The sequence below is a fragment of the Xyrauchen texanus genome, chromosome 7 (assembly GCF_025860055.1).
Source record: "Xyrauchen texanus isolate HMW12.3.18 chromosome 7, RBS_HiC_50CHRs, whole genome shotgun sequence".
In the NCBI taxonomy this organism is placed as follows: Eukaryota; Metazoa; Chordata; class Actinopteri; order Cypriniformes; family Catostomidae; genus Xyrauchen; species Xyrauchen texanus.
The window spans coordinates 45,920,329-45,928,612 of NC_068282.1; positions in this window are offsets into that span (position 1 = coordinate 45,920,329).

The window sequence follows — 8,284 nt, forward strand, 5'->3', positions numbered from 1 at the left end:
AATTGTAGGCTTATTGTAATGCATAATGGATAATTTACACACCGAACTCCAACAAACGTTACACACATCCCTTAGTGCACATCCCTATTGATGTTTAGTCATTATGCCATTTATTTTTAGTTTGACTCAGAATAATTTTAAACAGAACTTTTCACGTGTTCTTGTCATAAATCTTCAAAGCTGCAAAATATTGATTTTTCCGAGACCCTCTACACTTAAATGTGGAACACGGAAGCTTGATCTCTGACCCACTTTCTGTAGATCTGAATTTCTGCGGTTTGAATTTTAGAATATTGAATTTGGTGTTCTGAATTTCTTCTTCATCTTGAAAACTTGAATCTGTATTTTTTAAAACGGGATATTTACAGTGTAAGAATTTTAGAACCAAAAATTTGCTGTTTGAAAATACATATTTATAAAATTTTGCCATAAAAAAAAAGCAATTCAATTTGGTTAAATATGAAATGTCCAGGATTGGAGTTCAAAAAAATTCAAATTCAAACCTATTTAAAATACAACGTAATATTAAATTTGGCAAAATCACACTTTTTTCAAATTCAAATTCAAAAGTCTATAATTCAAATTTACACAATTGTAATTCAAATTGTTTTGGCATATTTCTGGCTCCATACCGTTGGCGACCGGATGTGGGCGTGTCCAGCGACGGGACAAAGTTGAGAAATGTTTAACTTTATGCAAATGAAGAGCGAATTTTGGGAGCGACAGCCAATATGAGAGAAGATGGTAGAGCTCACGTGATCCTAATATTTTAATAATAATATTAATTGTAAAGAAATAGTTGCTGTTTAGATTCTCCATACACACCACTAGCGACCTAACTAGAAATAATGCACACCCGAGGTGCAACGGTCACGACGCACATTACCACTTCGGGTGTGCATTATTTTTAAACAATTCAACAGGCCGTCGTCAGTTATTCCTTACATAATATATTTTCACTGTGTGTAATTTGTTAATTTTATATTATTAATTTGATTATAATTTACTGATATATATATATATATATATATATATATATATATATATATATATATATATATATATATATATATCTATATTAAACTTGACTGATTCACATGGCAGATAAAATACCTCGGATACATAAGCTACATCTGATGGAGCTCTAGAAAGATGAGAAATGTAACGGGTCTTCAGGATGATGTGTAAGTCTGTTTTAAGCGTTTTTCTTCATTCTACAGATGGTATTATTAAACAAAGCATTTTTGCAATTTCTGCCTTTCTTGCTGTTTTATGAGGGAGCGTCACGATGTGACAAGACAAAATTAGATCTCTCCAACGTTGCGCACTTACAATGAAGACAACTTTGTTGCTTATAAACAGGAGCGATAGTTTTATCGCATCGCTCGCTTATAGAGACCTGGTACAACACTGTTTGCATGTCCAATTAACAGGTTTATACCAGTTTATATATGTAAAATCTAAAGTTCAGTAAATATGCGTTCCCCACTGCACAAGCTGCAGAAAGCTGCACCATGAGTGAAGTTGAGAGGGAGAGAGGCCGATGCGATAGAGGGACTTCCCTGTATTTTGAAAGTGAAACATGCGGTAATGATTCGAATTGTGCTCAGTCCCGCGCTATTGAGCTAATATTCGTTTTTGAGGTTTTAATCATGCTACTAAGTAAAATTCCATATAACTTGCCCATTCAAAATGCCACTTGTCCCGGACAAGAGGACAAGCATTAATGTCGAGCCCTGCCACTTCAGCCCCCGCCTTTAGGATTCGCATCATGGCGCTGCATTTCTGCCGGACCTATTAGCACCGACATCTTTGCCGCTCAGACAGGCTCAGGAAATGAGGTGTCAAAGTCAGTTTCTTTCTCTCTTTCCTCTTCTTCTAATGCCAAACAATCCCTCTCTATCTTGTTCCTTTTATAAGTTTTTTGTTGTTCAACAATTTTTTCCTTTTCTCTTTCAATCCTCCACATTCACCAGTTTTTTTTTTCTTAGTTTGCCAGGCCGCCGGTTGCAGGTGCGATCGATCTTCATAAGACTTTGTGTGTGTGTGAAACACATGGTTTCCTTCGCCGTGGCGCTTTGCTTCATCAGGAGATTGGAGTCCAATGCCTGACTGCTCCCGCTGATAAGGTTTGTCCCTCTCTCAAGTGACAAGCACTCCTCTCTCTCTCCCTCCATCACACTCATCTGTCCGGACGGCTTTTCACATTCAGGTTTAATGCAGTGTGGTTAATGCCATTATTTTTTCAATGAGTTTGAGAGAACCTGAGTAAATAAGATCTTCTGCTTGCGTTCTTGTGTGTAGTTTGAAAAGACCAAGATCAAAAGGTTTCCTCTGGCATGTCAAGATGTTTAAGTGACCGGATATAATTTTAACATTGAATATGCTAAATGAAACCAATTGAAGTTGTATTTATGCTAGTGTACTCCTAAGAGTACACTCAAGGGCATATCAAGGAAAAGAATACTACACTCGCCAAACAGTTTTATGGAGACTTTATAGGAAATTTTAAATTCTGTCTTTTATTCACTCACCTTCATGTCTTTTAAAAAATATGCTTTTATTTTTTCTTCTCTTTTCTACAAGATTTGTAAAGAAATTGAATGACTATGTTTGTCAAGATTCAACATGTACAATAAAGCACCATAAAATACCCAAAAATTATTACTTACTTATACCACAAAACTTGCATGTTGCAATCGGTTATGAGACACAACCTGGTGTGACGCATCTTCACATGACGATTTTCAGGGAATAACAAAGTTACTCAAATAAACCCATTTGAATTAAAAACACTTTTGTGGCAGGGCGGGGGCGGGTCATGATTATACACACCCGGTCCCTTATCAGGCTAATTAAGCCTCCGAGAGGGATAAAGGCCGATGGCAGACGGTGGTGCGACGAGGGAAAGATAGTTTACGGACATGTCCATCATGTGTGTGTTTGTGTCGTTTGTTTAAGTTTATTATTAAAATATGATTTATATTATCAAGCCGGTTCTCGCCTCCCGCTGGACTGGACTCCCCAACCGCCTGGAGCGATGGAGCCGCTGCCAGAGGCGGAGGAGAGCCCTGCCACACCCCAGAAACGCAAAGGGGTCGATGGAAGACTGCCGTCCACGAGGGGAGGAGGGAAGTGTCTCCTCGACCACCTGGAGCGGTGGGGCCACTGCCAGGGGCGGAGGAGTGTCCCCTCGAGTCACCGAGAACGCGGAGGGGCGTTCTGACCGCCGTGGGTCGTGAGTCTGACTCCGGTCCGCCCGGTGAGAAGCGGCTGAGAGGGTGGAGAAGTGATCGAGGACCATGCGACGGTGTATCGGAGAACTGGCGAGTAGGTGTTTTTTTTCATCTCTCTCTCTCTCTCTCTCTCTCTCTCTCACTGCCGCTCTGCGTTGGCCTTTTCCCTCTCGTTTAAATTGTACAGTGTTTCTTGGGGGGGTACTACACTGCTACAGGAAGTACCCCCCCATTTTAATTCTGTTTCCCTCCCCTTGTCCCCTCCCTCGTCCAGGTAGATGGGGATGACCTGCCGGCAGACCAGGCTTAAAGCACGCCCTCCCCCAGGGAAGGGGGTGTACATCAGGCTGGGGGAGGAATGTGGCTGGGCGTATGGCGGGGTCACGATTATACACACCCGGTCCCTTATCGGGCTAATTAAGACTCCGAGAGGGATAAAGTCCGATGGCAGACGGTGGTGCGGTGAGAGAAGGATAATTTACGGACATCATGTGTGTGTTTGTGTCGTTTGTTTAAGTTTATTATTAAAATATTATTTATATTATCAAGCCGGTTCTCTCCTCCTCCTTTCCATCAAACTACGTTACACTTATAACAGGGGAAAAATGGTATACACTCCTTTTCCGGTACTTTTGCAGTGCTTTCATTTTCATTTTTGGAGCTTGACAGCCAATTACCATGAACAGCCATTGTATGGAAAAGAACTGTGCTTGTGAACATTTTTGAGAATATCTCCTTTTATATTCCACAGAAAAAAACGAGAAAAAAAAACAGCATACAGGTTTGAAACAACGTGAGAGTGAGTAAATAATGACAACTGTTCCATTAAACAAGCATCCTGAGCACAGCTTGCTCAGAGGACACATCAAATCAAGCACAAATGATTTTCTGTAAACAAGAAAATACATAGAAATTGGATTCCGAGAACGAGTGCAGCAGAGGAACATTCTTATGGAAGCAGGTCAGTCTGATAAGAGAGTCATATGCCTATGATTGATTTGAAAATGAAATAATTTTTCCACTGCAGCTGCTATAGGGGAAGCAGATATTAAAACCGAGAGAAGGACACAGCCAGACGGCAGAAATGAGAAGAGACTAAGGTCACAGAATGTCACTGGAGGTCACAGGATGCTCTCTGCCTATATAAAAAAAGATCTTAATCTTAAATCAGCATGTGACCTATGAAGGACTTCTATAAAGAAAATGAACACACAGACAGCAGTTAAATCAAAGAGGAAATTACTTCAGCCCCCAAAACTATGTTATAAAAGACACAAATATTTAATAAACAGTTAAATATTGATTGATAATCAAAGTAAACTAGGGCTGTCAATTGATTAAAAGAAATAATAAATAAATAACGATTACTTAATCAGGTTATAAATGCAAATTTAGTGCCACGAAAAACATGATGCTCTTCTTTAGGCAGTGATTTTTTTTTGATCGGTTTTGGCTTTGTTTAAAGTGCTTAAAACAACACAACCATCTTTTCGCCATGTTTTTCGTTGTTAAAGGAATGAATGAGTAACTATGGTAACAGGGCTTCTCTTTCCACCACGCTAAACCAATCCCTTAGTGTATGACACAGACTGTAACTATGCGCTGACCGTTTGTGTGCAGCCTACTTTCTCTAGACACGCGGACATTCCATGTCTTTGCACATTGTCAGCACATGTGCCTGACGTTGGCTGTACTAAAATGTTAGCACAAAGCAGTCGCACTATTCATGCGTTGAATGCGTTTGTATAGAGTATAAAGAGTTCAAAAGAGTACACTTTGGAAGGCCGAGCACTGGACAGTGCGCAAAACAAAACAGCATGCAGATAAACTAGGTATACTCTAGTCTTTAGCATAAAAATAAGGAGCCTCTTAGAGGACAGGACAGGATTTGTTTTTCTGAAATTCTTTTGCGTGCCCTCGCAATATTTTGCGTTCCCACTTAATCGTTTTGCATTCCCTCTCAAAAAGGTTTGTGTTCGCTCGCAATAGTCTGCGATCCCTTGTAATAAGTTTTGCATGCCCTCGCAATAGTTTGCGTTCCCACGTAATAGTTTTGCATTCCCTCGCACTAAGTTTGCATGCCCTCGCGATAGTTTGCGTTCCCACATAATCGTTAGGCATTCCCTCGCAATAAGGTTTGTGTTCCCTCGCTATAGTCTGCGATCCCTTGTAATAAGTTTTGCATTCCTCACAATAATTTGGTTTCCCACATAATCATTTTGCATGCCCTCGCAATAGTTTGCGTTCCCACTTAATCGTTTTGCATTCCCTCGCAATAAGGTTTGTGTTCCCTCGCAATAGTTTGCATTCCCTCGCAATAAGGTTTGTGTTCCCTCGCAATAGTTTGCATTCCCTCGCAATAAGGTTTGTGTTCCCTCACGATAGTTTGCGTTCCCTTACAAAAAGTTTTGCATGCCCTCACAATATTTTGCATTTCCACGTAATAGTTTTGCATTCCCTCGCAATAAGTTTACATGCCCTCGCGATAGTGTGCGTTCCCACTTAATCATTTTGCATTCCCTCGCAATAAGGTTTGTGTTCTCTCGCAATAGTCTGCTATCCCTTGTAACTTATTAGTTTTGCATAAATGGCAATAAATGACATGCGGTAAGATGCACACTGACGTATGCCTGTTGGTATGCAGCTTTGACCGCGAAAGCTAGGATAATTTGATTCAATGTCATGTATTTGAACTTTATAACATTGCAATTTTGCTGTTTGTACACTAGAGGAGTCAAAAGTAAATTTTTTGGCCTTGAGAAAAACATGAATTCCATTTCACTCTTATTTACTGAGACAGAATTAAATGAACAGTAAATCTCAGCATTTTGCTCCTGTACCTCCTTCGTCACCTCGTGTACTATGCGTACAGCAATTTGGGAACCACTGCTCTAAGGATATTTTAATTTGATTAGGAGAAAACTTTTGAATTCTTCAATTATAGAAAATGTGCTCAATGAAGAACCCATTTTTTTTCTCCCCTTTCCTCCCCAATTTGGAATGCCCAATTCCCAATGTGCTCTAAGACCTCGTGGTGGTTTAGTGACTCACCTCAGTCCAGGTGATGGAGGATGAATCTCAGTTTCCTCTGCGTGTGAGACCATCAATCTGTGCATCTAATCACATGGCTTGTTGAGTGCGTTACCGCTGAGAAATAGCACGTGTGGAGGCTTCACGCTATTCTCTGCGGCATCCACGCACAACTCAACACGTGCCCCACTGAGAGCGAGAACTAAATTATAGCGACCACAAGGAGGTTAACCCAACATGACTCTACCCACCCTTGCAACCCGGGCCAATTTGGTTTCTTAGGAGACCTGGCTGGAGTCACTCAGCATGCCCTGGATTTGAACTCGCAACTCCAGTGGTGGTAGTCAGCATCAATACTCGCTGAGCTAACCAGGCCCCCCCAATGAAGAACCAATTTAACATTCAGTTAAAATGATTATAATAGCTTGTTTTTATGATTTTCAACAAACAACTTAATTAGTGTTCCTTTCACGTTATGATTATGACTATAACAATTATGTTGAGTTTGCTCTGAAGACTTCTTTTTTCTTTTCAGGCAGAACATTTCCAACATTAGCGCATTGTCTTGCTTGGGCTTGTGCTGTACGATTTCCATTTCGAGTGTCAATGAATCCTGAACATGACCTATCAATGATTTTAATGGCCATTAAACACTGTCAATTGTATAAGATATAAAAGTTTGCCTTGCCTTTAATGCAAGATCTTCGTACATTTGTTTGACAAGCACAATGTGCACCCAGCTTAACACAAAAAAGTATGTTGAGAATGTACAATGGCACCATTCCAGTCTGCATTTACATATCCGTGAATATTTTTGGCCTTACATGCCACTGTGAAACCCTCTCAATTTTACTACTGGGAATAGTTTTTCATCTATTTTTCAAACATTTTAGTGCATGCCCACTGAGTCGAGGCTTTTGATGTAGGGTTTTGTTGCTCATGTAAGCCTTCAGAAAGACAAAAGGCAAATAAACCCCTGAATTTGCAGCCCTCAATACAGAACAAATGAGGAATGACAGTTCGCACCATACAACTCACAGCTTCCACCTGACCAGCAGAGGAAAACTGCTGCCTCCACCAAAGCTCTGTGAAGTGCCTTGTGTCTGGCGAGACAGAACGGGGCAACCTCAAACGCTAAAGGATAGGGGAGGGGGAAAAATCGAGTGCTTGGCAGAAGAAGATAAAACCGCGTCTCAGTGGGTGTCTGAATGATCCGCAGCAGCATGTCAAAAGGTTTTTTTGCTGACTCTCTGCATTCTGCTAACATGCTCGGCAAGAGACTGTCGACAAACCAGCACAAAGCCTTTACACACATGAGCCCATTCATTGCTGCATCACAACACCTGTAGGCAATGGCTCGTGGAGAAATGAGAGCTAATTTGAGGCTCATTATAACATAGATTTCCCACAATTGAGTATCCATCCAATGCAGATTCTAGAACTATTCTCCGAGCACCACTATGATGAATAAAACTTTTCATTGGGCTTGAATGCTTGTAATTTTCTCCACTGTCCAGTCTTTTACAAATGTCTCAAAACATCTCATACTTTTGTCCAAATAGTTATTTCCTCCTTTGGGGAAAGTAGGACATTTTGGGGTTTGTTATCATTTAATTAGTCCTGGCATGGGGCTCACACACAAGTGTCAATTAAAATAGAACTCAAATGCCGGAATACAAATCAACTACCTGTGATGATTGTGTAAGGAGAGTTGAAGCTCTTTCGGAGCATTGAATTGGCTAAGACTTTGATTAAGTGAAGTACATTTAAATGAGTTTGAAAAAAGTAGAGATGCCCCAAATATGTTGGATAGAACTTTGTGCTATTCACAAAGTTTGTGAAAATGTGATGGCCTCCAAACTTTCACTTGAGGGATGACCACTGAGTTCAGCAGATCCTTGTATTCAGTAGTGTAGATGAGTGCATACGCAAGCATATACCGTATACACAAATATTACTCTATATATTTTGCATTTACCCACCAAAACTTTATTCATGTTTACAAATGCCACCGAAAC